Source organism: Oryctolagus cuniculus, chromosome 9 (genome assembly GCF_051225735.1).
Source record: "Oryctolagus cuniculus isolate XC-2025 breed Fujian yellow rabbit chromosome 9, ASM5122573v1, whole genome shotgun sequence".
NCBI classification, from domain to species: Eukaryota; Metazoa; Chordata; class Mammalia; order Lagomorpha; family Leporidae; genus Oryctolagus; species Oryctolagus cuniculus.
In genome coordinates, this window is record NC_142875.1 from 64,395,559 (window position 1) to 64,415,251 (window position 19,693).

At 41.0% G+C, this 19,693-nt stretch overlaps 1 protein-coding gene and 1 pseudogene across 1 annotated transcript in view; both read left to right on the forward strand.

Annotated features, from left to right (window-relative positions):
- The window catches only part of GTF2F2 (general transcription factor IIF subunit 2), a 135,384-nt gene that overhangs the window by 43,797 nt on the left and 71,894 nt on the right, over positions 1 to 19,693 (forward strand). The gene's annotated exons all lie outside the window — the stretch shown is intronic.
- Positions 13,906 to 14,046, forward strand: LOC127492233 (U1 spliceosomal RNA; annotated as a pseudogene).

Genomic DNA, 19,693 nt, shown 5'->3' on the forward strand with positions numbered 1-19,693 from the left:
TATAGGTTCCAATTTTTCTCCCACTTAAAATCTTTTTAATATTTTTTCTCTGACAAGACTTTGAAGCAGGTTAAGGCTTTTATGGAAAGTGAATGTCAGTTGAATCAGTGAAGCAGGTAATTTATTTGAATTCCTTTTCATGAGTTTTATACTCTTGAAATCATTTCCAATATATGACATTTCTTTCAGCTAATGAGGTATTCTGTACACAAAATATTTTACTCCTTGCGACTGTCTTTCTGAGCGAATTATATTCTAATGGAAAGGTGCTGTGGCTTTGAAGTAGTTACTTCAGAAAGCTGCAGAACTCAGTTCGAGACATGCAGAGAATCTGCATTCCTGAAAGACTAAAGGCTGGTGTTAGAGAAAAGTTGAGCAGAGATTACTGAGGGTGCCGCTTTGAGAGCAGAGCTGTGGTTCCTGGAAGAACTGGAGAGCTACAGAAGCACACGATTAGCCCCAGTGGATAGAGGGCATATGGTGATGGGAGTGCAGTAGGCAGTGGCTGTGTGGTTAATCAGACTGAACAAGTCATGGAGATAGTAGAGGAATGCGATGGTGGGCAGTCAGAATGGTAACAAGCGGTTGTCTGGGCAAGCCCCACGAACAGCAGTAAGAGGGGCAATATTGTTTGCAGTGACATAGTCATGGAAAAATGGATGTCTCAGGCTACATCACAGCCTCCAATTCAAAATTCTGAATTTTTTAAATGTTTGAGTTTACTGAGTTGCTTTAGGGTTTTTAATACATTTGAAGGCACAGATCCCCTAAAAGAGAAGGCTGCAGGTCAAAGAACGCATGGTGTGTTCACAAAAACACTAATGTGAGTGTGCACAGTCCCTTATGAAGTATAGTGTTAAGTCATTTGGTAAGGGTCCATGATTTTTTTTTAAAAGATTTATTTTATTCATTTGAAAGACAGTTAAAGAGAGAGGTAGAGACAGAGAGAAAGGTCTTGTGGAGCAGCCAGATCTCGAACTGGCACCCACATGGGATGCCTGTGTTGCTAGGCCAGGGCTCTAACCCGCTGCACCGCAGCCCCGGCCCCTGGTCCATGATTTTTATAAAAGACTGGAAAGAGAAGGAATGTGTATGTGTGAAGGTTATCCCTATAAAGATACCATTTTTTGCTTTTCTGAATAGACAAAGAGGTAGAGTTATCATATACTGTATGGGTAGATGGCTGTCTCGGCCAGTAGGATCATAGAGACTAAAAATACAGATTAAAAGAGATGCTATTTAAGTAGTAACCGTCTCAGAGTACTGTTGGAAGAGAAGACTTGTCTATCGGAATGGGAGGAGTTGGGATGAGTATGTGAGTTCTGGCGTATTGATTGGAACAGAACTTACTTTACTAATTAGGGCAGTTCTGACATTAAAGACAGTGATGTTAAAGCTTCACAGAGAAAAGGAGAGCATATTGGAATAAAAGGACGTGCTTGAAGATGATCAAGTCTGAGGGCGAGAAATTGAATCCAGCTTGTAGGCCTGCTTTCTTTGGCCTATTTTTGATTTTTTTTTTTTTTTTTTTTTTTGGACAGGTGGAGTTAGTGAGAGAGGGAGACAGAGAGAAAGGTCTTCCTTCCGTTGGTTCACTTCCCAAATGGCCAGTACAGCTGGCGCTGCACTGGTCCAAAGCCAGGAGCCAGGTCCTTCCTCCTGGTCTCCCATTGGGTGCAGGGGTCCAAGAACTTGGGCCATCCTCAACTGCCCTCCCAGGCCACTTCAGAGAGCTGGACTGGAAGAGGAGCAGCCGGGACTAGAACCCAGCACCCATATGGGATGTGGGCGCCGCAGGCAGAGGATTAACCAAGTGAGCCACGGCGCCAGCCCCATTTTTGATTTTTTTTTTAAAGGATTTATTTATTTATTTGAAAGGTCAGTGAGAGAGGGAGAGACAGAGAAAGAGATCTTCCATTCACTGGTTCACTCCCCAATTGGCTGCAGTAATCAGAGCTTTGCGAGGCCAATGGCAGGAGCCAGGAAGTTCATCTGTGACTCCCACATAGGTGCAGAGGCCAATCAATTGGGCTGTCTTCCCACTGCTTTCCTGGGCGCATTAGCAGGGAACCGAATTTCAAGTAAAGTACCCAGGACTCAAACCAGGGCTCAAATGGGATGCCAGCGTTGCATGAGGCAGCTTAACTCACTGTACCACAGTGCTAGCCCCTGCTTTGTTTTTTAATAGATGTTAATGCTTTTAAGGCTGGTCATTCATTCATTCGCCAGAGGCCAGAGAAGTGCCATTATTCCTTATATGTCACTCAGTTGCTTCACTAACCTGTTTACCTGCTCCATCCTAGAAAACATTTGAGTTTGAAGCCTCCTGATTATAGTCCAGTCCCCTTTTTTGAAGTAGCAGATTTAATTTGAATGCTTTTGAAGACTAGGACTAGATAATCATTTCATAACTGTTCATGGATTTTCTGCCATGAAAGAATTAGGGATGGTAAGCTAAGTATCCTCTTTGGATAGAGGACAGAATGAGGATGTGCTATACAGGTGTCACATTCGGAGTCCTGACAAAACATCAAAAGAACCAGGTTTGAGGTAACTTGAGGGCCTTGTGGGACTGATGCCGAGCATTCTGATACTCATTTTGTGCTTGTGCAGCAAATAAAGAACCCTAGTGGAGCGCTGTACATTTTCCTTTCCATCTGAACTCAGGAGAAGCAAAACAAAATGAAACCTGGGATGGGGTGGCATCCTAAAGATCACACGACTGCGTAGAGATGGAACAATGCATTTATTTGGTTAAATAATTAAGAAGCAGTAGAGACTAATGGTGTGTTTGTGTCCTCCAACTCAAGATTAGCAATGCTAATGTAAAATTAAAATGCGTGTGGTCCCTTACCTAAAAGATAAGTATAATATATAAACACATCATTTGTTCAAGTTTTACCAGATACTGTTTCAGTACTCTCACTTGATCCTCAAGCATTCTGGGAGAAAATTAAATAATGTGAGGTGGCCCAAGCAGATTTAATTTGTCCACCTGCTGTGAGAATGTTATTGCACCAAGCCCAAAGAACTAAATGTGTTGAAGAGATTCAGTTCTTGTCTTCAAAGTGCTTCAAAGTCTAGAAAGAGGGGAAAGGATATAGGAGAAGAATAAAGGAGGAAGCAGATTATCCTTGCTACGTGAGAGACGCTTCACTGAGAACATGTGAGTTAGGCATTTATTTAGAGCAAATGAGGCATCTTGCATACCGAAACCTTGGATTAAAAAGGGTTGAGAGAGCATGATAGATTGGGATCATTGCCAGAGAACAAGAGATGCGGCATGGGACCGTGAGACACGAAGCTAGAGGTAGGTCCATATAGGGAAGTGAATCCAGCTGGGTGACTGCTTTCCTCTACTTTGACAAAGAAAATGACAGCTTATGAAAGGTGTATGAATCTTGGGGGAAAAGTACATGGTGAGTCTCGAAAACCGGCTGCAGCCTCATAGCCCTTGAGGCCAGGGCTGTGGTTCAGAGCAGTATCACAAGACAGGAGAGGGTAATATTTAATGCCCTGGATTTATCAGCTGCTCAATTCTGGAGGCACTCAGCCTTTTTGAGAGGGCTGCCATGTTCTCAAAGGAGACCAACTCAGTATCATTTTGAAGCTGATTTTCACATAGTCATAAATGCTATATATACATTTAGAATTTATCATTGTATTGTTTGTCTTGGAGTCCAGAAAATCATTTCCAACCTGTGACACATTTGGACATGGTATTTTTCAAAAGACAATTACTTTCTTTGTTCGTTCTAGCCAGTAAGTGCCTCATTCACTAATCATGACTATTTTCCAGTACTATCTCATTATTTTTTTTTTTCAAATAACTCACAGAACCTGTGATTCCTTTGCACTTGAAAATGTGTGATTCTGAAATCTAATTTGCTTTAAATACTTTTTTTGAAGGATTACACATTTTACGATTGTTTCTTACAGATACTCTTTTTAAAAAAATTTTTTTTAAAATTTATTTGAAAGGAAGAGTTGCAGAGAGAGAGACAGAGAAAGATCTTCCATCACTGATCCACTCCCCAGATGGCCACAATGGCTGGGGCTGGACTAAGCAGAAGCCGGAACCAGGAGCTTCATCTGGGTCTCTCACATGGGTGCAGGGCGCAAGGGCTTGAGCTATCCTCCACTGCTTTCCCAGGTGCATTAGCAGGGAGCTGGAGTGGAAATGGAGTAGCCTGGACCCTAACTGGTACCCATGTGAGATGCCTGCAGTATAGGTAGCTTCTTAACCCATTACACCCCAACACCAGCCCAGCAGTTACTCTTCAGTGAAAAGAATTAGCTTTAAGTATTTAAAATTCTGTTTTAGTTTGAGTTGTGTTAATTATTAGCCCTCATTTGCAGCTAGTTTTTAATTGGTTTGGTTCATGTTTTGCCAATTGACTAGATTGATTCATGGGTATAATAATGTTTTATAAATAGTAAGAAACATATTTCATCTGTGTTAGTTCTGGTTGGATGATACATAGTTGATATAGGTTAGTAAGAATTTCCATTTTAATGTGGCGTGCCTTATTTTGGAGGATACTGTAGTGCTGTTTTAACTGTTAAAGAAGTCAGATTTTTGCAGATCATTTGATACAGCATTTCTGTAGAACAATAGATAACTTTGAAAAGCTAATTTTGTATTATTATTAATAATTATTCATCTGGAAGTGTGGTACTTAATTAAAACATAGTAGAGAGAATAATATATGAACCTCCATATGCTCTGTTATTCAGCTTCCAAAGTTAACAATAAAAGGCCAAATTCTCCTTATTTATCCACCGCTGGGAATTTTAAAGCATATCCCAGTTTGATCACTGCATCTGTACGAGTAAGTATATATTCAAGTACGGTTCTCAAATGCTTCTCATTTCCTGGAGGATTGCTCTTGTCCATTTAAAATAATAGTAATGTAAAATAATAATTAGCTACAAAATGAAGTCTCCCTACTATCATTTGTCTATGCAATTGAATTTGAGGATTTTTCACAATTCCCTGTTTCATCTGTAACTAAGGCTTATATTGTTTAATGATGTTTTAAATGAAAAGGCGTGTTTCTGTTATAATGCCTTCAAAATATTATATCTTTGTTGATACAAAGACAGAATCTTCTAGCTTTATTTTCTGGCTTTCTAGCTTTATTGATTTATCTCTATGGACAGTTAATATAAATGGAGTCACATACTATTTGGTCTTTTGTAATGCCACTTGTTACCGTAACATGATATATCCAGGGGTCATCCATATTGTATCATATATTAATACTTCATTCTTCTTTATTGCTAAGTACTAGTATATTGTATGGATATATCATAGTTTATTATTCTGTTCACCAGTTGATGAACATATGGATTATTTCTCATTTTTGGCTGTTATGAATAATGTTACTAAGAATATTTGTTTACAAGTTTCTGTGTAAATTTATGTTTTTAATTTGTAGTCAGTATATGCCAAGGGATGGGATGCTAGATAATACAGTAGCTGTGTTTAACTTTTTGAGGAACTGCCTGACTATTTTCAAACCATTTGCAACATTTTTCATACCTATCAGCATTTATGAGGGTCCCACTTTCTCCATGTCCTTAACCAGTACTTGTTATTGTCTGTCTTTAACTACAGCCATCCTAGTGTGTGTGAAGTGGCATTTCGTGGTGGTTGGTTTTGATTTGCATTTCCCTGGTGGATAATAATGTTGAGCATCTTTTCATGTGCTTGTTGGCCTTTGCTCTTTCTTTGGACAAATGCCCATTCTAAAGCCTTTGCCCATAGTTAAATTGTTGTCTTTTGATAACTGAGTTGTAAGAGTTCTATGTGTATCCGATTCCTTACCAGATACATGATTTTCAAATATCTTCTCCCATTCTGTAGATTTTCTTTTCCACTTTCTGGATGGTATTCTTTGAAGTATGAAACTTTAAATTTTGATGAAATCCAATGCACCTATTTTTTCTTTAGTTGCTTGTACTTTTAATATCTCATTTGAAAAGGTTTTGCCTAACTCAAGGTAATGTACATATATGCTGTATTTTCTTCTAAAGAGTTTTGTGGATTTTTTTTTTTTTTTTGTAGACTTAGTTCTTTTCATTTAGGTTATGCTCAATTTGAGTAAATTTTGAATGTGGGTGAAGGAAGAGTCCAACTTCATTCTTTCCAGGTGGCAATCCGGTTGTCCCAATATTAGTTGAAGAGGTTGTTCTTTCCCCATTGAATAATCTTGGCACCATGTTGAGAAATAATTGATCAGAAGTTATTTAAGAAGGACAGGACATTGTGGTACAGTAGGTTAAGCTGCTGCTCGGGACACCTGCAGTCCAGATAGGTGTGCTGATTTGAGTCTCAGCTGCTTTGCTTCCAACCCAGCTCCCTGCTAATGCACCTGGAAAGCAGTAAATGGTGACGCAAGTACTTGAGTTCCTGCCACCTGTGTGGGAAACCCAGCGGGGGTTCCTGGCGTCAGCATGGCTATTGCAGCCCCTTGGAGAGTGAACCAGCAGTGAAAGATATCTCTGTCACACTGCCTTTCAAATAAATAAGTTTATCTTTTCAAAAAAGTTATTTATGTGCTCTCAAGTTTGTTCCACCGCTGTGTATGCCTGTCCGTATGTGAATATAGCCTTGAAACTGTAACTTTGTTTAGTATGTTTGGAAACTGAGAAACACGAGTCCTTCATCTTTTTCATGTTTGGCTACCCAGGGTCCCTTAAATTTCCTTTTAGGTTTTAGGATCACCTTGTGAGTTTCTGCACAGAGACCATCTGGGGTTTTGGTAGGGGTTGTATGGAATCCATAGGTTAGTTTGGAGAGTATTCCCTTCTTACCAATGCAAGTCTTCTGATCCATTAACACATCTTTCTGTATACATACATCTTTAATTTTTAAACTTTTGTAATTTTAAGAATATAGTATTTGTATTATATTGCCTTTTAAAATAGATAATGGTGTTATTTTTCTACAAAAAGAGGTGCTTAATATGAAAGAATATAGCAGTGGAAACATTTGAATCACCCAGAGTTCCCCCACCAAGAAATAAGCAGTTACTATTTGGTGATTCCAAACCGTGCATCATAGAGATAAATAGGTATAGAAAGAAATAATAGAGAACGGAGAGAAATTGTGTGTGTGTGTGTTTAAAGATTTGTTTCATTTATATGAAAGAGTTACAGGAAGGGTGGAGAGACAGAGAGAGCACGTGTGTATGTGTGTGTTTGTGTGTGTGTGTGAGAGAGAGAGAGTGATTCCATAAGCAGTTTACTCCCCAAATGGCTGCAAGTCGGGGATGGGGCAGGCTGAAACCAGGAGCCAGGAGCTTCCTTAGATTTTCCCACTTTGGTGGCAGGAGGGCCAAATAAGCTGCAGCACCCCCTCTAATGCACCTTTTAGGCCATCTTTTTTCTCTGCTGTATGAGTATGGTGCCAGCCTTGCTGTGTATAGAGTTTCTGCTGAAGCATGGGTCTCTTCAGACTGGCTGTTACAGTTACTGATTCATTTTTCCTTATTTTGGTATGAGTGTTGCACTGGCCTCATAAAGTCAGGTTGGGAATTGCTCTCTTATTCTGTTATCCCGATGAATTTATGTAAGACTGTCTTTGGTTCTGTCCTAACTGTTGAGCAGAATTCACTGGTTAGTCTAACTGGCCATGAGATTTTCTTTGTGTGCTGATTTTTATTTTTTTATGGAGTGTTAGGGGACAATTCTCTGGAGTTTCTACATGTCTTCTGCCAGCTTTTGTCCCAGACTATCTTTTTTTTTCCAGACTATCTTTTCAAGAATAGTTTAATAGCCACCTTAGAAAATAGAAATAGAGTCTTCCTACGGGGCAAAGACTGGGCAAATTTGCTTTTTAGCCCCTTTATAGGATTGGGGCTTTCCAAGATTTGATATTGCTCAGCTGTTAGAAACCCACTGTGGCCACAGCAGCCATCTGTACTGCTCTGCCTCACTCCCATCACTCCCATGGAGACTTTAAAGGGGCAAAATGAACTGTTAAAAATATGAAACTCGTGCCACCTGCTTTGCTGTGACTAATAAAGTCTTTTTTTCCCTGACCCACAAGTTTATGTCTTCTATTCAGTGTATTGTGAAACTAAGGCAGGCTAATAAGTAGAGTGAAATCTCAGATCCTTCACAGCTCTTGACATGGAGAAAGTTCCTTTTTTCTAAGACTGTTTGAGTTTCCTGTATATTCCTGTGTCAGTTTTAATTTTCCGAAATTCTTTCCTCTCATCTGCATTGTTGAACTTACTGTCATAATTTGCCACCTATTTTTCTTATGTCTAAAGGATGTCTAATAATTTTATTTCCATTCCTGATCACTGATCATTGCTATTTTTGTTAGATATAGAGTTGTTTGTGAACAGGTATTTTCCTTTAGGTCTCTGTTTACCTGGTCAAGTTTTGTGAGGCTCGACTTTTGAGGAAAGAAAGGCCATTATTATTATTCACAAGTAAGGAAGCAGGAGAAATATGTCTCAAATCTCCTTCTCCATTAGGGGTGGGGAAAAGCTACATAAATCAGGTAAGAAAAAGCTAATGTGCCAGCAGGCCTGGGAAGGCCAGTCCTGAAGGCAGAGGCTTCAGTTCTCCTTCTGCAGGTGCCCAGGCCGCAGGACCTACCCAGCCCTGCTCTGGGTTCACTCTGCGCATGTGTGGCAATGTCCTAAAAAACTGGCACTTAAAATAGGGGAACTTTCAGGAAAAGAATACAGAAGCATAACAAGAGGTTTTTATTCTTGGAATATCTGTGAGACCTAGTAAAAGGGTAGTCTGTTATTAGCTGGAGACAGTCCATAGCCTTCAGTGGTTTGGGCATGGAGAGTTCTGCTGTTAGTTTCATTGCTGCTGCTTTGAAGGTAATGTGTCTTTTCTATTTCCTGTAGCTATTTAAAATTTTCCCCCTTTATGCCTATTTTTGGATTTCTCTTTATTTAAGTTGCTTGGAATTCATTGAGATTTTTAGTTTTTAAGATTTATTAAATTTAGATGAAAGGCAGAGTGATAGAGAGAGAGATATCATCGCATCTGCTGGTTCACTCCCCAAATTGCTGCAACAATCAGGCTTGGTCCAGTCCAAAGCCAGGAACCCAGAGTTCCTTCCTTCCCCACATAGGTGGCAGGGACCCAAACATTTGAGCTGTCCTCCACTGCTTTCCCTGGCACATTGACAGGGAGCTGGATCAAAATGGGAGCAACCAGGACTTGAACTAGCGCTCTGATAAGGGATGCTGAAATTGCAGGTGGCAGCTTAGCTCATTGTGTTACATAGCCAGCCCTGCATTGAACTTCTTGAGCCTGTGGCTTGCTAACTTCCTTCAGTCATAGAAAGTTTTAGACACCATCGTTTTAAATATTCCATTTCATTGATTTTTCCCTCCAACATTCTGATTAAAACACATATTTTCAAATATGTACTGTCAACTATTACACATTCCAGCTCACTAATGGAGTCATCACTTGTGTCCACTCTGATATTTAGTTCATCCAGTGAGACTTAAATTATAACTTTTTAAATTTTTAAATGTTCTATTTTCCTTTTTTGAGTTTATGACAGTTTTCCCTGTAGAAATTATGTCTTTTATTTACTTTTCTTAATATTTTTCATATTTATTTATTTGAGTTACAGTAATGGAAGATTGAGAACAGAAACACATTTACTCTTCCATCAACTGGTTTACTTCTCTCTGATGCCAGCATCAGCCTGGCTGAGCTGAACCTGGAAGCTGGAAACAATCCAGGTCTCTCAGGTGGCTGGCAGGAACTTGAGCCAAGAAACAAACTCAGGTTCTCAACACTGAAATGGAGCCATCTTAAAACTAGTGTCTTAACTCCGGCTAAATGCACACCTCTGTTTATTGTTTTTATTCAGGTTCTAGTTGTTTTATATTGGTCTATATCTGAGAATTCTAATCTCTGGAGTCTTTTTTTAAGTTTTTTTTTTTTTTTTTTTTGATTGATTTGAAAGGCAGAGTTACAGAGAGAGAGAGAGAGAGAGAATCTTTCATCCACTGGTTCACTCCTAAAATGGCCACAAAGACGTGGGCTGTGCCAGGCTGAAGCTAGGATCCTGGAGCTTCTTCGGGTTTCCCACATGGGTTCAGGGGCCCAAGCGCTTGGACCACCCTCTGCTGCTTTCTCAGGCACATTAGCAGAGAGCTGGATCAGAAGTGGAGCGCCCAGGATTTGAACCAGCACCCATCTGGGATGTCTGAGTTGTAGGCAGCGGCTCTACCTGCTATTCCACAATGCCAGTTCCTAAAGTCTTTTATGGTTTCTTTTTTTTTTTTTTTAAACATATTTATTTATGTGACAGAGTTACAGAGAGAGAGAAGGTTTTAAGTTTCATTTATTTGACACACTTTCAGAGACAGAGAGACAGATGGACATAGACATATATCTTCCATCTGCTGATTCACTCCCCAAATGCCTATATAGCCAGGATGGAGCCAAACTGAAGCCAGCAGCCCAGATTCCAGAACTGCATCTGGGTCTCTTTTGTGGGTTAAAGGGATACATCAGCAATCACCTGTTACCTCAGGGTACGCATTGGTAGGGACTGATGGAAGAAGAGCCGGGGCAGGTGTCTCAAGCAGTGTCTTGAACACTGTGCTGAGTGCCCGCCTCAGATTCTAGTTTCTTTTTTAAAAAAATTGTTTTATTTATTTTCATTTTGCTTTAAAGATGGAGATCTTCCATCTCTTGGCTCAATTCTCAAGTGCCTGCAAGAGCCAGGAACCAGGAGCTCCACTTGGGTCTCCCACATGGGTGGTTGAGACTCAGGTACTTGAGCTATCATCTTGCTGGTATGTGTATTAGTAGGAAGCTGGTTGAGAAGTGGAGTAGAGGCGACATGCTCTTGACACTCTGATAAGGAGTGTGTGGGGAGCAACCAAGACTAGACTAAATTACTGGAACTGCTAGGACTAATTCTATGCATCTGCTCTCCCACAATATGGCGCTGAGAGACAGCAAACAACTTCTACACAGCTGCCTCACCAGTTCCACTGATGAGCTGCAGGAGCTGATCCTGCTCCTGATTGGAGGAGAGCAGCATGCTCGGCGTGTGGGCAGGAGAGTTGGGATTGGTGGAAGAGGACTATAAAGGAGGAGAGAGACAACATGCACCAGGGAACATCTGGGGAACATCTGGGGAACCCCTGAGAGAGTCGGCCGGTGGTGTGCTGCCCCTCCACGGTGGCGGGGGTGGGGTGGGGGGTGGGCGGCAGCAAACCCCGGACGGCGTCGTTCTTCCGTGAATGGGGGGACAGCAGCAAACCCGGGAAGGGCTGGGCGAAAAGAACAGCGCAGGGTCCGGTGTCGTTCCTCTGCAAATGGGGGAGCGACAGAGTGAGAGAGTCTCAACAGTGCCTTAAGCTGCTCTGCCAAATGCCTACCCTCAGAATCTAGTTTTATGGAAGTGTTTTTCACATTGTATTTGTAAAATTATTTATAGGACTAATATGTGACTTTCAAGGAAACCTTTTCCTTCCAGAGAGGGTTTATGCGTGCTTCCACCAGGACTTGATGCATTGTTTCAGTAATTTATTGTTGTGTAACAAACCACCCCCAAAGTGGAGGATTAAAAATGAATGTCCAATGTAAATATATTTTTAAAGTAGGAATCTAAGAAGATGAATTGCTGCTGTATCACATTACAATAAAATTTAAAAACAATCTAGCATTTAATGTTAAGGCAGAGATGGTGCTATTAACTTTAATTGGGTGTTTGTTCCATTCAGCAAGATTGACTACCATTGATGCTATACTTTGCTATTTGGTTTTTAAAAGATTGGTAGGAACTAAACTGTCAGATATCTTCTTTGAGTGCATTAGAATACAAACATTTTTCTGTCTACTCATATCCTAATACAATGGAAGTAGCTACTAAAAGATGCATGGGTTTCAATGCAGTGTTCAGAGCTGTTTACCTATATTGGTCCTAGTTGATATCTTTCATTTAATAATCTTTCCGGTTTTAAAATATTTTGTGTTTCCAATGGACAATTTTTCTGGGTGTATTTTTGTGATTTGAGTCTTTTAAGGATTTATGAACAAATGTTTGCTAGGTAGCTGACCAAAAAAAGGTTTTAAACCATAGTTTCACACCTTGTCTTGCAAAGCTGTGTAATACAAAAACAGTAAATATTCAGAAGTAAATATAAAAATAAAGTTTTTAACCTGCAGATATGTGGGTGTTGCCTGCAGGGATGGGGAATGCGTAGCCTGTGGGCTGTATAAGGTCTGCAGAATCATTGGTCTGGTTTTATGCCAAGGTAACTGCAGGCAAGACTTGAAATTCGATAAATCTACAGCAGGTTAATTTTTAAGTTGATGATTTGTATGGCCCACAAATGATGTTCAAAATATCCAAATGGTCTTGGCAGAGAGAACGCTCCCTACCCCTGCTTTAAGGGATCATCATATTTCGGTTATATAAGCCAGCATCTTTTGGGTCACTTGTAGTCTGTTTTGTTGGTGTTGTTGTTTTAAATAGCTCATGACTTTCAGGCATCAGTATTTCAGCTTGTGTGTACAAAATCAAGCTGTAGCTTTTCTTGATGTTCTATTGTCATATTATTGGAGTAACTGCCTAGTTGTTTGAATTATTGACCATATGTGTATTAATTTGGAAAATGGGATAATAATGCTAGCTACATAGAGAACCAATGCCTGCCCCACTGGTTAAAGCCTTAGATCCCTCCCTCTGCCTGGAGGTGGCTCTGCTTGTAACCATTACTTCATTCATAACTTACTATTTTTAAGAAATTGCCATGTCTCTCTTCCAGTTTCTACCCATTCAGTTGCTAAGGCTACATTTCTCTTTCTCAGTAATCCTACTTCACTCCTTCCCAGATGACTAAAAAACATGAAGCATTGAAGATGTTTTGGGATCTTAAGTATTTTTTTTTAATTCTTGATGTGGTAGGAAAATAAAATTATACCCTCCCCATAGCCTTCCTCTACCCCCCCCCCCCCAAGTAGGGGCCATACAAGATTTCATTGTACTCCGACACCTATGAAGAAGTTCCTTGGCCTACTTAATATATAAATACCTTTCCTCTTCTCATTTGCCTGAAAATGTTTCCTTTATTCCCCTTAGATATTCCCTGGAAGAATTGTAGTTCATTTTTAGAAATCAGTGTGTTAGTTATTCCCAGTTGGTAGACATTCTCCTGGATTTAATCCAGTAATGATTCTGTATATGCATGAGAAGAATCTGGCCGGCTTACAGAGGCGTCTTTCCTGGATAGATTTCCTGTCCCTCATCTACCGGTCTCCCTTTTCCCCTTTGTGTTTGTGTCTCCACAGGTCTCAGAAATGGGCTGTGCTCATGGTTTTCCTTTCAGCACACTCACCAGGCAGGCTCAATTCCCTCTACGTTACCTGTTTGTTCTGTTATCTTAAGCTAGCTGTTTGTGCCCAGACTAACGAGTGCAGGTGCTGAGCTTCCTGCAACATCATCTTGCCCATTTTCAAGGTCTCCTTCTCTGCTGAGTCTTACTCAGTTCCCCAGTCTAGTTGAAAGTGTGATACAGTGGGTAAGAGCTGGGCTCTGGAAAGGTTTCTCTGTGCGACTTTGGGCTGGTTACTTAATCTGTGGGTCTCTATTTCTTTTATCTGCAAAATCGGGATTCTGATACTGCCCACCTCTGTGTGTGGGATATACTGTTCTAGGAGACATCTCTAACTGAAATGACTGAAGCACAGTTTTCTTTGTAAAGGAAGTTCCGAGGACCAGTTGGGTACTTCCCATGGCTATCAGCTCGCTTTGTTGTCGTGGGCTAGTAGCGATCCAGAGACACTGCTCTAGTTCAAATCTGCATCTCGGGCAGCAGGATGGAGGCCAGGGGAAGGAGAGGGGCTCAGCCAGCTTTGTAACTCTTTATACTAGCATATCCTAAAGACTATAGTATGATCTCGCAGCTGGTTTTCCCAGGGCAAGGCTCTTCCATTGCACTGTGAAAGTGCTGACCCCTGCGATTTCCCCATATGTGGGAAACTCAGCTGCATAATTTGTGGTATTGGGGTCTGCGTTTGCGCTCTCCCCTGATTTAAAAAAATATATACATGGTAACTTGGCAACAGCTAGCAGCCACAGAACACTAAAATGTATAGGTTTAATTTGGGTACCTTTGCCGTTGTGAAATCAGGGTTTGGTTTCTAACCACGAAGGGGCGAATGTGTATTGGGTAAGTAGAGAGCAGTCTCTACACGAAGACCTCCTGAGAATGCTGTGTGTTGGGGACTTTAAAGGAGAGCCAGGGGCCGACGCTGTGGCATAGCGGGTAAAGCTGCTATCTGCACTGATGGCATCCCATATGGGCACCGGTTCAAGTCCCGGCTACTCCACTTCTGATCTCGCTTCTGCTGATTCACCTGGGAAAGCATTGGAAAGTGATCTAAGTCCTTGGGCCTTTGCACCTGTGTGAGAGACCTGGAAGAAGTTCCTGGCTTCAGCTCAGCTCAGCTCCAGCCATAGTGGCCATTTGGGGAGTAAACCAGTGGATGAAAGACCTCTCTGTAACTCTGCCTTTCAAATAAATAAATAAATAAATCTCTATTTAAAAAAAAAAAGAAGAGATTCAGTAATCATGTAAGGACTTGGTACAGAGTTACACCTCAACAAATGCCAGGCACGTCTTATCTCCTTAGCTACGGGTCGGATCACCAGCACTCATGCTTAACTCTTCAGATCGTATCATACTCATACTTGTCCAGGAGAGTGATCTTTTTAAAATAATACCCAAAACTGAAAATTGTAGATTTCTTGGCAGGAAAAAGGTAGGTAGGTGGAATTATTCCCATGTTGGAAAGCAGGTAGTTTCTAGAATAGGATTTAACCTTTTACTTCATTAGTTATACTTAATTTAACAGTAGAGTTGTTAAGTCTCAGAAAACCACTGCTTGATGCATATTTTTGTTTTTAAGATTAATTGGTTGATTTGAAAGACAGAGTGACAGAGAGATCTATTGATTCTCTCCTCACATGGCTGCAGCAGCCAGGTCTGGGTTAGGCCAAACCAAGGAGCCAGGAACTCCATCCTGGTCTGTCATAAGGGTTTCAGGGTCCCAGCAGAATCAATGGGGTGTAATTAAGAATAAATTAGTAGATTTGCTTGGGTTTACACAGTAATATAGAAAAGTGTGTACTAATTATCCTAGAAGACAGTAATCAGAAATAGTTTTGAAAAATCAGACCTGTTTTCAAAAAGGAATTTTCAAAAGTTAACTAGATCTTTAATAAAAAAAAAATTACTAATCAGACTTTTAAGTCTAACCAAATACTCTAGACTTGTGTGCTTAGAAAAAACCTGCCACACTATTAAAGTAACTATGTTTGGTTTTATGATAGGGAATGGGTTTTTAACATGTAATAAATGGATGTGTTCCAATGGTGTCATTCTTTAATATTCAATTTACTTTTTTTTTTTTTTTTTTTGACAGGCAGAGTTAGACAGTGAGAGAGAGAGAACAGAGAGAAAGGTCTTCCTTCCATTGGTTCACCCCCCCAAATGGCCACTATGGCCAGCGCGCTGCGCCAATCTGAAGCCAGAGCCAGGTGCTTCCTCTTGGTCTCCCATGTGGGTGCAGGGCCCAAGCACTTGGGCCATTCTCCACTGCCTTCCGAGGCCACAGCAGAGAGCTGGACTGGAAGAGGAGCAATCGGGACAGAATCCGGTGCCCCAACCGGGACTAGAACCTGATGTGCCGGCGCCGCAGGCGGAGGATTAGCCTAGTGAGCCGTGGCGCTGGCCAATATTCAGTTTACTTTTATCCAAAATTTCTAGTGGTTTTATTAACTAGGGCTTCCATATTTTTTGTACAAAATGCTTACTTGGGACCGGCACTGTGGCATAGTGGGTAAAGCCACCACCTGCAGTGCTGGCATCCATTTTGTGTGCTGCATCACCTCTGATCTAGCTCTCTGCTGTGGCCTGAGAAAGCAGTAGAAGATGGCTCAAGTCCTTGGGCCCCTGTACCTACGTGGGAGACCCTGAGGAAGCTCCTGGCACCTGGTTTCGGATCTGCCTAGCTCTGGCCATTGCAGCCATCTGGGGAGTGAACTGGTGGATGGAAGACACACACTCTCTCTCTCTCTCTCTCTCTCTCTCTCTGCCTTTGCCTCTCTGTACCTCTGCTTTTCAGATAAGTAGATAAATCTTTAAAAAATAATGCTGCCGGCGCCGCGGCTCAATAGGCTAATCCTCCGCCTAGCGGCGCCGGCACACCGGGTTCTAGTCCCGGTCGGGGCGCCGGATTCTGTCCCGGTTGCCCCTCTTCCAGGCCAGCCCTCTGCTGTGGCCAGGGAGTGCAGTGGAGGATGGCCCAGGTGCTTGGGCCCTGCACCCCATGGGAGACCAGGAAAAGCACCTGGCTCCTGGCTCCTGCCATCGGATCAGCGCGGTACGCCGGCCGCGGCGGCCATTGGAGGGTGAACCAACGGCAAAGGAAGACCTTTCTCTCTGTCTCTCTCTCTCACTGTCCACTCTGCCTGTCAAAAAGTAAATAAATAAAAAAAAATAATGCTTAACTTTTGGCATTATTATAAAACTTAATTTATTATGGATGACTTATTAGCAATTTATAAGATACATGGTAGTGACTTTTTTGTCTGATGTAAACTTGAAACATTGTGTATTTTCATCAGGAGACTAAGTAGGAATATAATCACTTATTTATAAATTATACCAGGCATATTTCTGATTTCATCTTAGATATTTCTCTCTATTTAGCACATGTTTCTTTATCATTATTCCCTTGGTGTTTGTTGACAGAAGCAAAATAATTTTAATATTGGCTTAAACACAGTATGATTAAGAAGATAAGCTTACTAAAAAAGAAGGTATTATTGTTTTCAAAGCTAAATACAAGTAATTTCTAAGCTGCATGCCTTTTTGGGTATTCCATATTACATCATCTTCTTTAGTAGTAAGGATAAATATATTCAGATGCTAAAATTTTAACTTTGACTCTGCCACCATTGCAGTTTAAGGTATTTAGTCATAATTTCTTAGATAAGCATATCTTTTTCTTTTTCTTTTTTTTTTTTTTTTTTTTGACAGGCAGAGTGGACAGTGAGAGAGAGAGACAGAGAGAAAGGTCTTCCTTTGCCATTGGTTCACCCTCCAATGGCCGCCGCGGCCAGCGCGCTGCGGCCGGCGCACCGCGCTGATCCGATGGCAGGAGCCAGGAGCCAGGTGCTTTTTCCTGGTCTCCCATGGGGTGCAGGGCCCAAGGACCTGGGCCATCCTCCACTGCACTCCCTGGCCACAGCAGAGGGCTGGCCTGGAAGGGGGGCAACCGGGACAGAATCCGGCGCCCCGACCGGGACTAGAACCCGGTGTGCCGGCGCCGCTAGGTGGAGGATTAGCCTAGTGAGCCGCGGCGCCGGCAGATAAGCATATCTTTAAGATTGCTTTATCACATGTATTACACCTGACAGATTTTAAATGGCTGATAAAATAGTGGCTATGTTTATTTTGTTGTACATTTTAACATGAAGCTAGAAAATAAAAGGAAACTCATCATATGTGTTTTCTTTTTTTAAAGATTGTTTATTTATTTGAAAGGTAAAGAGAGAGAGAGAGAGAGATCTTCCATTCCCTGGTTCACTCCCCAAATGGCTTCAACAGCCAGGACTGGGCCAGGCTGAAGCCAGAAGCCAAGGAGCTTTATCTGGGTCTCCCATGTGGGAGACTTGGACCATCTTTCATTGCTTTCCCAGGCACACTAGCAGGGAGCTTAATCAAAAGTGGAGCAGCTGGGACTCGAACCAGTGCCCATATGGGATTTGATGCTGCAGGTGGAGGCTTAACCTTCAATGCCACAGCGCTGGCCACATCATATGGATTTTTAAACTATTAAAATTAAAACTATAATTAAAACTCTTTGCCTTACTCAATTTAAGGTATCTACAATATTTCATTACAGAATTAAACATTATTTGTTGAAAGTTCTCCATTTTGTTCATGACTAAGTAGAAAGCCCAATTAATATATTGTGCATTTTTGTGCCCATTATTTATGTTCATGTCATGATGATACCTTTGTACTAGGTAGGAGAACAATCAGTGCTTTTATTGAAGACTTATTTTGGGAAGCACTTCATATACAATTCAGAATCAAATTTAAGCCTTACAGAAGCTCTTTGCAATAATCACTATTCCCATTTTCCTATGAAGATATGGAGATTCTAAAGAGTTAAGGGTCTTTCTTATGATCATGTAAGCAAGTTGGTGAACTGTAATGGAATTTGTTTATTTTTTAAAGATTTATTTATCTGAGTGGTAGAGTTACAGAGAGAGAGATCTTCCATCCTCTGGTTCACTCCCCAGATAGCTGCAATGGCTGGAGCTTGGCCAATCAGGAGACAGGAGTTTCTTCTGGGTCTCCCTTGTGGGTGTGGGGGTCCAAGCATTTGGGCCGTCTTCTACTACTTTCCCATGCCTTAGCAGAAGGCTGGATTGGAAGTGGAGCACCCGGGACTCGAACCAGTGCCCATATGTGATGCTGGCATGGTAGGCAGAGGCTTAACTTATTACACCATAGGGCCAGCCCCTGTAATGGAATTTAAACTTAAGTCTGATTCCAGAACCCTTTGTTTCACTGTGCCATGTTTTTTCTCATAATATATTAGCTCTGTGGATTGTACAAGTCACACAAAGTTAACTTCTTTTTCAGCAAACTGTGAATGTGAAAATCTAGATTCATCAACAGACAAATTTGTGAGGTAGATGATTCACTTCTTGTTCCTTAAATGACATAGCACGACATTAAAAACATTATTTGCTCTTCCAGAATTCAGTTGTTCACTCAACATTTTCGGAATTCATGCACTCTGGAATTGTATCAAGCAAGGGAGACCTGTATTTTGGTATTCTCTCTTGAACATCTACCTGGGGAATGCCTGTTTTTCTGTGAGGTATTAAGTGTTAGAGGTACATAGTGGTTCTGGTACTGGAATTGTTATACCTGGCTTTCAAACCCTGGTTTCACTTCTTAACTGTGTGATCTTGGGCAGGTTATTTAGTCTTCTGAATTTCTGTTTCTTTCTCTCTAAAAAGGAAAGAATAATAGTGCCTTTCTCAGGGCTATTTCAGATAATGTGTACTTGTAGCATGGTATCTGGCACATAGTAGACAGATTTAATAAATGTTACCTTTCATTACTATCTTACAAGTAGTATTTGAAATATAATGTGTTTAAAACAAACAAGCTGAGCAGACTTGTTCAGTATTATCATCTGCAGTTTGGGATAGCAGTTGTCTTCCTTGTGTTATTTGAAAAGTCTCCTAAGTGCCTCTTATGTTCTGCACAGTGCCATATGCATTTTAAAAATGTAGTAACAGCCATCAGCCATGTTTTTATTTTTCATATTTTAAGGACGGTGCCAGTCGTTGTGTGGGATTTCACATATAAGAGCTAGATGTTTGGCTCCTGGCAGCTATAGTTAGCTTACTTCTTTATTACCTTTTGGAAAAGAAAAAGTAGAGAATCACTTGGTGATTTGTTCTTTGGAACAATATTTGCTTAGGAGAAAGGATTTGAGAAATTCTTCAATGACTTCAAGCAAAAATATTGTGAAGGCTTCACTCTGACACTGTAATTGACATTTTGTATGATTTCTGGTGTTTCTTGAAGATATTTCTAAATATTATTAGAAATAACTAAAAATAAAAACTAGGCATCTTCTATAC